This window comes from Cyprinodon tularosa, unplaced genomic scaffold, assembly GCF_016077235.1.
Source record: "Cyprinodon tularosa strain WSP-4 unplaced genomic scaffold, ASM1607723v1 ctg272, whole genome shotgun sequence".
NCBI lineage: Eukaryota > Metazoa > Chordata > Actinopteri > Cyprinodontiformes > Cyprinodontidae > Cyprinodon > Cyprinodon tularosa.
The window spans coordinates 1475316-1490575 of record NW_024038977.1 but is presented as its reverse complement, the minus strand read 5'-3'; the positions used below and the strand labels follow the sequence as shown (position 1 = coordinate 1490575).

The window sequence follows — 15260 nt, the reverse complement described above, 5'->3', positions numbered from 1 at the left end:
GATTAGCCCCAAAATAGGACTGCGTCTAACTGGAAACAATTCAGCATGTCAAAATTGATCTGCATGTAAATGAAATATTTGTATTACTTTGACTGTAATTCACGCTTTACTCATTACGTAGTGTAGTCAGTGGATAAATCACCTAATGGAATGTGGAAGGGTGAATTTGAACAGCATGGCTAATCGTGTGGTAGAAGGGAAGAAACATCTGAAATAAACTCAACCATGTTCTGAATAAATGAAAACAGAGCTCCCACCCCGAAGAATAAAACCAATAACACCAGTGACAGTTTAAATATGTATCTTTAATGTCATTAGGCACTGTTTTTTTGTTCATTCTTTTTTTCAAACAAATGGCTTTGGTATTCATATATAGGCAATTGGTACCTAGGCTAGTTAAACTACTGTAAAAAAGAAACAATAAAACAAGATGTACGTTCCTGCAGCTTGGAACAGATAAAACATCCAACATCAGCTGACGAAAAAAGCTAAGATTGTTTTTCTTCATTAAAAACTATTTCTGTAAAGCTGTCAGGTCAGAGATTGGGACAAGAGTTTCACATGCGCCATTTGAGGTTTGTTAGAGCTTTGCTGGCATTCACTTTCAATTGCCTTGACTTACTGAATATAGGAGAGTGGTGCACACTGACAGGTACAAGTTACTCCAGCGACAGACGCTAATTAGCAAGTCCCGGAGTAGTAGGGAGAGCCAGGCTCTCTCTTTGGCAACTGAAGCAGGGTCATCTCTTTAAGTGTCTCATTTCTGATTAGACAGCACATCTCTGGCACACACCCCATCTCGGCGTATGCAGAGTGATGTCAGTGACAGACAAAGGATCCTGTCACATCCTGTAGTTTTCAAAGGCAGCTGTCGCTCTACGTGCCACAGACAACACAACTCACTCAACTGCATTTACTCACTGTTGTGCATCTCCGTCGAGAGAATGAAAAGAAGGCAATAGAAACTAATGGCACATGATATGTTTAAGTGTTTGGAGTGAAACTCGAGGGAAAGTCTTCGAAAGAAGATGATGGACTCATCTCCTGCTCAGCGAGGCTTTGACATTCTGCAGGGGATGCTGGAAAGTCTCCAGGTTGATGGATAGGTGGACTGGGATTACCCGCCAGACTCGTCCTCTTCTTCCCCACCCCGACCGTCTGGCCTCCAACTACTAAACAAGACACAAGAAACAAAACAGAGAAAAATTATGTTGCCGCGAACCTGAAAGCTTGTTTTAAATTTTTATGATGGTTACAAATAAAAAAAAAAGAAACACATCTACAGGGGTGTCACTAGAAATTTTGAGTCCCATTAAAATATTAGCCTGAAACTGACTCACACACTGACTATTAGTCTCGCCTCTAACATCAGGCTCTACCTACACCTTTTCTAAATGAATATGCCGTGTGCAACACCATATTGTACATGTGTCACATCATTAAGTAGTACATTTGTATAAGGGGAATCTTTCACCCTTCTGAGCACTCATGATCAGCCATACAATTATTATCATTCCCTTAATGTGTCAGAGGTGAGGTTAGTCTAAAGTCAATAGCTGACATTCAGTGGAAACAGTCTAGAACCAATTAGATAACGAAGGATACAAAGACATCTTTTTTTTTTTTTTTAAAGGGTCTAACGGCAGCCAATTGTTTAAATTTTAAAAATGGAAACATATCTTCAGAAAAACAATTAGTGGCATGGTATATTGTATTTATGAACTGAACGTAAAAGGGCCATAACAACAAGCAGACCGTTAGGACTGATGCAATAAGGTTCCGCTTGATACTCGTATCTATTTTTTTTTTATGTATTTATTTATTAATTAATTTGAGCAGTAAGTCTGCTGAAAAGGAGTGGACTGAAGCAAAGGCTTATAAACACCCACCCCTTAAATATGAAACTTTATTGAAAATGACTTAGAGGAAAAAAGCGTAAACAACGGACAACAGAGGCAATAATAAATAAGGGGTGAGTGAAAGAGATAGAGACAGGAAAAAGTGAATGAAAAGAGAGAAATCGCTATCGGAGCCACTCAGACCCCTGCACACCGTTGGTGCCCTATCCCTGGAAATCCCTTTCAACGGCAGCCTCTGCCTCAGTCGCCTCTTTGCGGTTTTCCGCTAATATTGGCGGTCGCTGGAAGGCGTTTTTCAGTTACATAATCGAAACTGTAGGCACCAGAATAATAAAATTCACATACTTTGCCGGCAGGTTTCGATATCTTAAGTTAAGTTAGGCGTTAATCAACTGCATCAACAGCGCTGTATCTGTCTCCCTGCCAGCTCTAAGATAAGCATCCCTAATTGGTTGATGTGGCATGTCGAGCAGCAAAAGTTGCTCAGAAGCTCATGAGGCGCTGCTTCAGCTGCTCAAAATGCGCTGCAGGACCTTTTGCTGCACCTTGATGCGTGTCAACCATTGACTTTGCATGTAAACTAGCTGCTTCTGCTGCCTCTGCTGCTTGCCATCTGAACATAGCGTTAGCAAAGATTAAAGATTGCTGAGTCAAGCTTCCTCATGCATCCCCATTTCCGATCACTAGCCCTTACTCAGCAAGAGAAAGATAATTTATAAAAAATGTAGACTCAAAGCTTACGGCATCATATCTGTGGTGAAAAAATACATATTTGAGGCTATGTAGTTGTTAGTATTTAATATTCTGATTTCCAGAAAATGCTCTCCTTGGCTTGAGAGCAGCCACACAGTGGGCTCATATTAGATATGGTCTCTGTTCCACTGCAAAACAGGAGGCTCACTGTCCCTAAATACTGACCAAACATTATATTTAAGTCCAAACTGATGCTTTTGAACCATTGAAATCGGAAATTGGAGTCTTTTTTAAAATTTCAAAGTATTCTCCATCATCTTTCATTACTTTAACACACACCTGCTTAGCTTCTTGCTCAGAAACCAGTCTACTTGTAGAGCAGGTCGAGCAGAGGGAGGCTTAAAGACCGCTGCTACTCTTAGCTTGCTAAATATTTCCTGTATCCATTAATTCACTACAGCTGTGAAATATATGAATCTGGAGGGGTTTTTTTCTTTAGAAATATGAGCTATATGGGGAGAAAAGTGAGCTATTTGTCTCCGCCTCCAATAGCTGTCTGTGAAAAAGTTGTCTGCTCTGCTATGGTAGATAGACTGAACCATTTTACATAAACAGAGAGGAAGGGTGGGCACTGAAAATATTCCTTTATTTTTCAAGTAATCCATCACCTCTTTCAGCCCTTTTCAGCACCCGCAATCAGGCACAAGATTACGACCACTCTCATGTGTCAGAGGTGAGCTTGTTCTAACGTGAATAACCATGAATACTGTATCTCTCTTTCATGGTACCTGTAAGGGGCCTCTTTTAAGAGGAACATTTATAATGCAAAAGGCAACAAAGATTCATGTGTTTGCTTTTCTGGCAACCAGATGCACTACAGATAAATGGTATTGTCATGATCTTGGCGCTGATGGTTTGTTTTTTTTCCCTTTGCTCCTTGCTTTCCTGTCTATTTGGTTCTGCGGCTGATTATCCCCGATCATTTCCACCTGGTTCCTCTACTATTTAGGTTGTGTGTTTGCCTCCCATCAGCGCCAGGTTATTCGTGTGTTTTGGTGAGACGTTTCCTAGCTTTCTTTAGTTTGTCTGTTTTCCTGTTTATGACCAGTTTTCTGCCCTGTGGATCTCTAATTTTGCCTTGCCCCTGTCTGCTCTGATCCTGGATTCTACCGTTTTGTGAACCTGGAACTGTCTTCTGACTTCGGCCTTGGATTTCCCTTCTGGACTCTGTTGCTGCTCTGCGTCTGCTGCCCGCTCTCTAGGAACTCTGGGGGCATCGCCTGCTGCAACTGCGGTCAAACCTCCGCGAACGGACTGAACTTTGAATCAGGTCAGTGACTTTGCTCCAAGTCGCATTCAGCTCCACATCCAGTCACTGACCTGTATTCCCCCATCCCTGCAGAGATCCGCCCCGCAGCAGACGAGCAGCCCTGCGCACCTGTTTGTTAATAAACGCTTTGAACTTTCCCACTGCCTGTCTCGCCTTGAATTCTGGGTCCAACATTCTGAGATCATTACAGATATTCTGGTAGAGGTAGTTCTATGCATTTGGAAACGTTCTCCTGGAAATCCTGGATCTTGCTAGTTATTGGAATGGTACTCTATCAAAACAGCTTCCCTGATTGAAACAGTTTTCCTTGTTGGCCTGTTTCCTACTCAGTCCTATTTTAACGGGTAATTGAAAATCTTCCCAAAGGTTAAGAATAGTGAGGAATTGCTAAAGAGTTTACTTGTCTTCCAAATTCCCCAAATCTCAATCCCTCTCCACCATCTTTGCAGGACAAACAGCTTCAGTCACATCACAGCTCATAGGAGTTAGAAGATCTGCTTCTAAAATGTTGCTACCACAAATCACACTCTCAGAGCTCACTGGAGTCCATGTCTCAAAATGTCAGGGGCTTTACTGACAGCAACACTTTTAGGTTAGTTATAATATTATGTCTAATTTGTGCATAAAATAATTTGACAAATAAACTCTGAACAGGTTATGCATTATGAAAATACAACTACAACATGGTTCCTCCTAACATTCCAGCAACCAACACGTCTCTTTAAATCAAGACATCCTCTCTGTGTGTCTCTCTGAACTTCTCCTCCCTCGAAGCCCCTGTGGACCAACCCACTGAGAGCAGAGCGAAAGAAATTGTTCTCCTTGCATCATTAAACAGTTTGAATTAACTCGGGTGGAATTTAATTATGTCACACATGACATTCCCCTACTTGAGGCTTTTAAAGGCAACAAAGATTAGCTAGCTATAGGCTTGGAAGTTTAGTGTTATTTAGTCCAGATCTAAATGTTTAGGGAAAAGCTGATTTTCTGTGTGTTTCTCAGATAGTGAACACATGTATTCTAAGATGACCCATAATCTCTGAATTAGGATAAACACTCTTTGTTCAGATTTCAACTGTCTTGTCCTAATTATTTTGTCTTGAACAAAATGAAATATAAATAATTGACTTTTCATAAGCCAATTACTTAGTTGTAAATGGTCACTTAATAACTTATTCCAGTTATAGTATAGAAGCTGTTTGCAGCACATAAGTGACACTAATTATAATCCCTTTAATATATTTTACACACCAGAGCCAGTGTGATGTGGTTTAGTCCTAAATAAAAAACCCTAAATGCACATCTAGCTACTTGAGAATATGTCAAAACACAAACTGATGTAGTTAAGGAGTCTGCTGCTCCAAATGATAGAAAATCCATTTGCCCAGATTCTCTACCTGTGCGAAAGAATCCAACCTGCCATCTTATCCATCACCCAAATGAAAACGCAAATCTCACACGTGCATTTTTTCATCACATTCAAATCCCTCAATATCCCTCCAGAGATCACTAAGGGGGAATGTCTCAAAGTGGATTGATCCAGTAAGAGGGTCAGAGGTGAAATAAAAAAATAAAAGCAATACAGAAACTGCCCTTTCATAAAGATCCGGAGCTATTTATAGTCTTCTGATATAACACGTCTGGACTTAAGAAATGAAAAACTAAAATCTGTCTTAATGGTACAAAAATGATTTTCTTAGTCAGGGAATTTAATGCGGTTGTTTAAAAAAAAAAAACTGCTCTTCCCGCTTAACAACTCAGAGACAAGTTGAAGAACAAATCCATTTAGTGGCGGTACACTGGATAGAAAACTAATCTATTTAGGCTATAGGAGGACGTTCACACAAATAAGATGCATTAGGTTTAATATAATATATGTTTGGCTGTGTCTCCATCCTGGAGAGAAATATCAGCTGAGCTGCTGCCATCAACACCTTTGTGTATAGATGTTGGAGCTTGGTCTGTTTTTCAGTTTAGTCCTGTTTCTCTGACTGTGACTAACTGGATGTGCTCTCTTCATCCTCTGACATGGGAGTTTGCTCGGAGCTCGTCTGCCTGGCTGTGTGTTTCCTGGACGGGGCCGCCTTTTACAGTTGCTTTTTGTATCTCTGTTTCTGTCTCATTGAACCCCATTCGGCCTCGACAGACGGCCGCTCACACTGAGCCTGGTTCTACTGGAGGTTTCTTCCTGTTAAAGGGGAGTTTTTCCTCTCCACTGTCGCTACAAGCACGCTCAGTGTGAGGGATTGCATTCAAATCAATGAGTCGATGCAATCAACTGGGTTTCCTTAGATGGAAAATTATGAATCAATTTGACTGTATGATCTGGTGAACTGTAAAGTGCCTTGAGATGACATGTTGTGAATTAGCACTAAACTGAATTTTAAACTGAATAACAAAGTTTTAGAATTGAAAAATGCTTTTACTGCCACAAGTTTCTTCAGTTTTAAAAAAAACATACTTGCAAAACACCTCCATATGACTTTGACAGAAACAACAACCAGAGCAACTATCAAAGCTTAACGTCAGTCATCTACTTTTTCTCTGAGAAGGTAAATTACTAAGAATAACCTTGAAGATGAAGTCAGCATAATGAGGAAACGGCTAAACTTTAGTGATACTTAAAGAGGATTACCTGATGATGAACAACACATCTTGGCAGTTTCTCTGCACACAATGGATAATTACAAAGTATAATGTATACTGCTCACAGAGGATATACAAGCGCTGCCTTTAAGGATACATTTACATTTAAGCAGATACCTTACAAGCCTGCAATGAAAATAAGATCCCAAGGGTCCTGCAGGACAGAAATAGATGGGTGCAGAATATATGTAAACAGTGGTTAGTCTCATCGGCGTGGGAGAAATATAATAAGCCATCATTATTAGACTTAACCAGGCATGGAGATGCCTTCTTCCAAGTAAACTATACGGCTCCCACCAACAATAGATATTGCCATACTTAAGTGATGACTTCTATATAAACAATGCCATCATAATTGTTTTGAAACCTCACATTTAGGATTCTAATTTCCATAATGGACCTAAGGGTAGAGAAAGAAATGCTTAGCCCTGATCTTTATGTGAAAGGTGGTCAGTAAAGAGGCTCTACTGACAAGAAGAACAGGATAGCAATACACTTTTTGTACAATAAACCTCTCGGTATAGCAGAGATACAGCAAAACAATATCTGCTAATGGAGTTAGCAGATATGTATTCAAATTTACTGAATTATATAGGCATAGACTGGGAAGATAAAACCCTGAAGAAGCCTGAAATGGTCATTTTAAACATACTCTGATTGGGGAAAATATAGTCTATTCATAAAATATAGTTTATTCAAGTATGAAACCTCCTGTTACTGTAGAGTTTTTTTCCCCCCAAGTTTCATTTCTTTTTTTGACATTGTATAGAGTCTAAAAGCCTCTCTAAGCCCTGTTCATAAAGTAGAGCATGGAGTTAAGGCACTTAAAGGAATAGTACACCCAAAACATGATTAGCCTTCATTTTCTACTCACCCCCATGCTGAACAACACTCTGGAGTACTTTTTTGATATCTCAAATGCATCTGGAGATCTGGGAGGCTTCTTGCTGTCTGCTGACATTCAAATAATGGAGGTCTGTGGCGCCCGAGGCAGAAAGGTCCATAAAAGTCCAAAAAAAACGTGTCAATATTCCTCCATACTGCTCGTCCAATGTATTCCAAGTGTCCTGAGTGGGTAGCGTCCATAATTTACTCGAAACGCAGTCATTTAGAATGTTTTTAGAGAATAAACAGTAGTGTATAGGGTTTCCTAAAAGCGCGCGCCTGCGAGTTCACGAGCCTACGGAAACCGCGGCAGACCAAACCAGAAGAAAGTGCGCATTCAGCTCGGCAAAGAACTCATGCTATTCCTCAACACTGACGTCCTCAGACATTTTTCTTTCGTTGTTTCTTTCTTTGCACAGGTAAACAGCACATTTCTTCTTCTACGCTTGCATTATCGGCAGAGCAGACACTGAATGCGCACTTTCATCTGGTTTGGTCTGCCGCGGTTTCCGTAGGCTCGCAGGCGCGCGCTTTTAGCAAATCCTATACACTACTGTTTATGCTCTAAAAACATTCTAAACGACTTAGTTTCGAGTAAATTATGGACGCTACCCACTCAGGACACTTGGAATACATTGGACGAGCAGTATGGAGGAATATTGACACGTTTTTTGTGGACTTTTATGGACCTTTCTGCCTCGGGCGCCATAAACCTCCATTATTTGAATGTCAGCAGACAGCAAGAAGCCTCCCAGATCTCCAGATGCATTTGAGATATCAAAAAAGTACTCCAGAGTGTTGTTCAGCATGGGGGTGAGTAGAAAATGAAGGCTGATCATGTTTTGGGTGTACTATTCCTTTAAGGTATGCATAGTGTAATATGGTATCCAACTAAAGATTGAGGAAAAGCATCCTTGAGACTGTGACAATTATGATATGATGGTGATGTGATCTGATTTATTACTAATAAATCTAATATCTATCCTGTTCTTTAATCACATACACCATGCTTACAGCAGGAGTACTGAGATCCTGCAAGTTCTGTTCATCACAAGCACAAACTTTTTATAGAACTATTGACTATTAAGGCCATATTTCACAAACTGGCAGAGAAGATTACGGAAACCACATATTTGAGCCCATGGATTATATAAAGGTAAGCAAATTTGGATAATATTAATGAGTAATTGTGTTTGATGTCCAAATAATGGCTTAATGGTTTTTTGATCAATTAATTTAGCTTAAGATAACTGATGGACAAAAAATATGTTTACATCTAAGCAATAGCTGACACTGTTTTCCCTCCAACTTACAGTCAACTTAGAATTTGAAGAATATTCATGGAAAGTTTCCAATTTGGAACATTTCCAAATTCCGCATCGTAATGTCTTCTGGAGAGGCTCCAAATATCTTTTTCCTAATCCATATGTCTTGAGTGACTGTGGCTATGAACCCTAAATTAACTGTAGAGACAGTAAAACCCCAAATTACTCATTCGAATGGGACAGTGGTCTGCACTTGAGATTTTCGCCAATTTGTCTGATAGTGGTTGCTTTCCAAAAGACTTGGCATGCAAAATGTTGGAACTCTGTTTCCCCAGTTAAAAACATAAATGCACAGTGTTGAGATCCAAACAACAGGAAGTTTATTCTGATGCCAGCTCTACTTGTGCTTGCAAACTAATGCCAGGTGGGATCTGAAATGTGTATCCTATATTTAAGGATCAGTTACAACAAACAAAATGTGTGTAAGAATAATTAGTTGCAGGCAACTTATTCTTGGTTAGTTAAGAGCCTCTTATGCCTAAATGTTTAACAGGTTAGAAGCACGTGGCTTACCACACTATGTAAAATATTAGTGAGACATTCAGAGGTGGATAATCCAGGTCCGGAAAGTAAAAGACCCGTACAGAGATCAGCTTCATGCATTTGAATTTCTGGCTCCATAAAGCAAACTAATCACCAGAGGAGCTAATCAGCTAATTGAGTGAAAAGGATGAAGAAAAACAAGGCAGGATTTTTACTTTTCACAACCTGGATTGTCCACCTCTGGTTAGATACCAGAGAAAAATTATACAGCCAAAACCCAAGAAAAAGTTTGAAATATGTTATGTAAGCCAACAAAACCTTGTTTAAGAGAGCAGGAATGTTTAAAAAATATGTAAAAAAAAAAAAAATATGTAGTTGGGTTTAAGGTATCTGATGTAGAAAAAAGTCAACTTGTCAGAAAAGATCAAGATATATCTTTTAGGCTTCTATGCAAAACTTTGAGTGGATGGAAACACTCTTAACACACCCTTATAGTGGAAAATGGTGGTAGTGGCGGCATACAGTCAGGAACTGAGGGGTTGAAAGAGATGCAACAGAGATGAGGCCTTCCCTTCCCTCACAATGCAGACATACAGCCAAAGCTGTTAAAGAGCTAATTAGATCAAACCATTACTTTGCTACATGGTTTTACGTCAATTTTTTATTCAGAATTTGTGCAAAGACTTTAAACTTTACAGCCAATGACCACTTCTAGTAAGATTTGTTTAAGAAAACTGTAATGAAGTCAGGGCAGTAGGTTTTGGTGTCTGGCTGTACAACCCATAGAGATGTCTCAAAAACTTGGAGCTGTAGTAAAAGTATTGAGATTGACTCAGGCAAATACATGCCAAACTTTTTCAATTTTATTTGGAAAAAATATTTAAAACCAAGTTTTATTTTCATCACTTTACATTGGTGAAAAAACTTTAATACCACAGTATGGAAAATGTTGGGATCCTCAGGCTTGCCCACCAGAGGGCGCCGAGGATCCTCTTCTGCTCTCTTTGTTTTTTCCCTTAGGTTTGGAGTTACTGTGGGGATCTGGAGATTACCCTCTGTCTCCAGCAGGATGCGCTGTGGGTCTTCTGGAGCTCATTAGAAGACCTCTCCTTTATAAGCTCCTGCCTGACCTTGATCCCACGCCGCAGTGTTGATCTTAGTTGGTTAGCAACCTGAGCCTCTGTTACTGGAAGAATCTTGGTTATCCCAAGTGAGAGATCTGATTCTAACTCTTCCCTGTTTCTGCCTCACAGGAATCCTGTCTCCTCGTGAAGCTCTGGATGAGCTTAACCTCCTGTCTCTTCGTGAAAGCTCTGGATGAGCTTAACCCCCTGTCTCATCGTGAAAGCTCTGGATGAGCTTAACCACCTGTCTCCTCGTGAAGGCTCTGGATGAGCTTAACCACCTGTTTCCCTGTGAAGCTCTGGAAGAACTGTCTCTCTGGCAACCTGTCTCTGGCCTGCAGCTCTGGGAGAGTTGCATTATAGGAAGCCAGTCCCAAGCCTGACGCTCAAGGAAAGCTAACCTGCTAATCTGCCCTGGTGAGCCAACCCAAGAAGTCTACGTGGATGCTACCTGTCGACTCCCCTGTGGAGTTTCCCTAAGAGGTTCCCATGTGGATTTCCCCTGTTGTTTCCCTGCAGTGAGCTGGAAGCTCAAATCTAGCCATCTCCCTTTCCCTGCACAGACCCCAGCAAATCAGTCCCCTGCCTGAACTGTGATTCATATGCTTGAGCCTTTAATAAACTCTTTGGACTTTTACCAGTGCTTCCGTGTGTGTTCTGCATCTTGGGCTTACTCTCTGTGACACCCATCATGACAGAAAAGTGTTTCCAAGTTCCCTTTCTTTCTTTTTTATGCATGTTTGTCATATGTATAAGAAAACCCAACAACTGTAATTATTAGTAAAAGAAGAGTTAAGCACAAGCAAAATGTATTTTTTGAAGGTTTTTGTTGTTAATGGGAAAAAAATCTGAGCTAGCAAGGGAAAGCATTATTTGGACTGATGAGCTGAAAGTATAATTTTTTTTGAAGGTGTCTCATTACATCTGGCAGAAAAGTAACACTGCATTTCAGCAAAATACCATCACACTAACAGTAAAAAATGGTGGAAGCAGTGTGAAGGACTGGTTGTTTTTGCTGCTTCAGGACCTGCAACTGTGATGAATGGAACCATGGATTCTGCTGTTTACCAAAAATATCCTGAAGGATAAAATCTGGCTACCTGTTGGTGACCTCAAGCTTTAAACAAACTTTAGTTCTACATGACAATGATCCAAAATACACCGGGATGCACAAAATAAAGAAAAATAAAATTAATGGTGTTGACTGACCTAATCAAATTCCTGGCTTGAATCCTGATTTAAAAAGGCTGTTTATGCTTTACAATACTCCAAGCTGATTGGATTACAGTTTAGCAAAGAATAGGCAAACATTTCTTTCACGGTGCTGTATCACATTTATCAGAAATATTTGATTATAGTTGTGGCTGCTAATGATGTCCTAAGCAGTTTTTAGATTTTTGACATTCAGAAACACTTAGGAGTGACAAATATGCAAAAACAGGGTCTAAAACTTGTCCACAAACACGGAAATGACCTTTGAGCTTGGTGCTGAAATGTGACAAAATGTAGTAAAATCCAATGAATTTGGCAGGAATGAAATTCCTACTATAATTTTAAATGCATCTTTGTTTAATGGAGTCTATAACATGGGAGCTTTCTATGGTTTTATTCTTTGGTTGATATTTTTACAGTAACATAAGAAAACATGACAGACAGTTACTAGAAACAGGAAACAGTGTTGAAATATGCTGCAGGAGCAGGTGTCTGCAGGGGTGAAAAAAGAAGTCCAAAGTAGTGATAACTCACATAGGTCAAAACACAAAACAGTGATCACTGTGAGTGATGGAGTAATGCAGCCGTTCCGGCTGTGGGCCTTTTCCACTGTATCCCAATAACGCTAAGCCAGAGTGAGCTGTCTGACAGTGCATTCGTTCAGTGTTATTCGAAAGCAGCAGCATGCATCATGCATGAGAAATCACTTCTTTATTGTTTTTTTTTTCTACATGGTATAGCCCAGCCTCTTCATAAAGCACTCTGCTGGCCCCCTGGTGTTAATTATGAGACCCCCACCCCCCGAGCGTGAAAGTGCATTAATCTTGATTTTTCACTTCAGACTACAGGATCATTTGAAGAGACTCCAGTGGTAAACCCCAAAGGCGAGGTGACTCAGTACCTGCAGGAAGATAGAGGGGTGAAAGCAGAAAGAGTCCCTGTTTGTTTCTAGCACACACATTGGGATGCTGTCAGGTACTCCAGGCAGTTCAATCACATACCTTATAGGCCTTATTTTGTCAGCATGTTAATCTAAATGAATATTTAGAGTCGCACAGGACGACACACCAGACATATCCCACCTGTGTTGTGATGGATTTTCATCCCAGATGCAGCATCAAGGTGAGTGTCACCTTTTAGGTTGAAATGAGCAGGAGCCAGGGGCTTTGAGCACTTCAGTCAAAGAGTTCACATTCAGGCTCAGCTCATAGTGCAGTTCACCCCAACATAAACACACAATTGCAAGCACTGAGGCTTTTGAGAGCACCTTCTGAGTTAAAAATAGTTTGCATGCTAGTTTTTTTAAATTATAAATTGTTTTATTCATTATGCTTCTCTTCAATCTTAAATGAGTATGTAGGTTCACTGTCATTTTGGTGAAAGAGGATAATATATATTTTTAAATCAATAAACGAGTTGAGTGTTATAATATTAGAATTTCTAAGTTAAGTTTTACAAATCCAATAAAATATTAACTGAACTCTAAAATTTTTAATTATCTTGGATGTAAACCTGATTAAAACAACCCTTAAAGGAGAAGTCGGATCACATTCACAATTCAAACTTCTGAAAGTACTTTAAATATGAAATGATTACATACTGTTCAATAAATGAAAAATTTTTTTAATTCAGTGTAATGTTCATATGAATGTCCTTTAGTGGAGACATCCATGTTTGTCAAAGAGCACTACTGCCACCTACTGGTTTGTGACGTCACGGTGCGGTATCGGCTGTTGATCTAGTCCCAGTGCTGTATCTGGTGTTTTTCACAACGCGCTATTATCCAAGTCAGCTTGAAAACATTCTTCTTCCAAATGTTGGCTACATATTACTTGTTTTTTCTCTGGACAGAAGTTCGATGGCAAATCCTCCCTCTTCAAGTTGGCAATCCAACGACAACCCGTCCGTTTTTTTTCACTTTTACCTGATGTATTACAACATCTAACTGCCATACACGTGGGCATTGTCAGTTAAACTATAGCTCTGGTGAATTTCAATGGTGAAGTCCTCTGAAAATCTTCAATAATTGTTGTTGATTGCAGATGTGTCTAGTAGTTCCCACTGATTTTGCTTGTAAAGCGAGGAGAATGGCACTAGGCTTACAGCACTGTGACGTCACTGCCAGAAGATGTCAGGTGTGAAGTGTTACTATATTTGCTCAAAAATGGCCGCTCCCAGACTCCGTTTTTGTTTTGATTTTTTTTTACTGATTAACGCTAAATTCATTAAATCACCGCAAACTTATGAGTTTTAGGTATAAACAATGATCCATTGGTTATTCCTTTCTGACCGGACTTTTCCTTTAAGTGTAGGTAATATTGGACCACAGGGCAGTTTTGATACTGCTTACCACCCTGGTTTAATCACATAAAAAGTTAGATTATATGATTAAGTTAAAGTTTTGCATGCATTATATAAAACTGCCTTCTTCTTTAGTTCATATTCCTCCCAAATCTATTTATCTATTAATGTGTTTGATTTTATTTTACTTTGTTTGATCATTTCTAATACATTTTATACGTTAGTATATCTGTTTTTAACCTATAATCACCTCTTTTTATGAAAATAGTTTATATAAAATGCGCCCCTCAAAAATAGATTAATTTGCTATATTTTATTACCACTGGGTGCAAAAATATCAGTGTCTCAGTCCTAATTCACAAGCTGCCATGAGCGCTATTAAAAAAATGTGCCTTTCGACCAGAGTTTTTATTAAACTGCAACATGTTTTTGATGTTTTTTTTCTTACTTAATTAGCTATTTTCTTCATCTGCTTTAAGAAAAAAAAAAGGCTGAGGCATACAGCCTGCATGTAGCAATGTGGCTTTTTAAGCTTGCATCTGAAAATGTGCAATTTGCTTTTTGATACTGTATAATGTTCCTACATTTCAGAGAGCTAAAAATGAAAGTTTGGGGCAATATGTTCTGCATATTCCCGTCACAGCGGGGGGCCTGCTCAGTGAAAAGGTTTTTTTTGCCATCTTTAAATTCTCCCGTGTCAAACAAATCTCTTTGATAAACCACAGCTTTGTAAACAATATGCTGATATCCATAAAAACAGTTTCTAACTAATAACAAGACTTCATTAGATTTAAAACCTGGCAGATACAAGTGCTTTATGAGAACAAAATATAAAGTGTGAAGTTTTCTACTCCCTAGAGAACACTGACTTTTATAGCTTGATAAAAAAAAAGGAAAACACACATGAATCAGGCAATTTATAATATCCCCTCTTCCATCATGCAGGCAGAGAAACAGACTATAGAGCTGTAAGAATATTATCACTGAAGTTAGAGATCCAAAGCAAAATTTAACTTCTGCACATATTCTTCCTGCAGATTGAAATGAGCAATGGACAATAATGGGAATTCTTTATTCCATATTGTCTCAGCCTTTTCTTTTGGTTTTGTGGTTTTTTTAAAGGATGCATATGCTTTAAAAGCCATCCTTTTCTTAATTTATCTATTCAGTAGAGAAAACTTTATTAATTCAAAGAAGTAACAGAAGCTGTAATCCTATTATTAATGTTACTGATAATATTTCAGCATAAATTACATGTAAACTGTCTTTTAAAACATAAATGTCACCAAAATATGAATAAACATGTCCTTATTTAAGGTCTCAACATGGTAAGAGTTAGCTAATTCTAGTGCCAACGTCACTGCATGTTGGATATGTTCCCAAATACAAAAAAGGCAACCAA

The 15260-nt window shown here is 39.1% G+C and overlaps 1 protein-coding gene across 1 annotated transcript in view; it reads right to left on the bottom strand.

Annotated features, from left to right (window-relative positions):
* Positions 1-284: 284 nt before the first annotated feature.
* The window catches only part of cd276 (CD276 molecule), a 163972-nt gene continuing 148996 nt past the window's right edge, over positions 285-15260 (bottom strand). Inside the window, exon 8 of the mRNA XM_038289826.1 lies at positions 285-1172. The gene's annotated coding sequence lies outside the window, so the exon portion shown is untranslated. The remainder of the gene's footprint in view (positions 1173-15260) is intronic.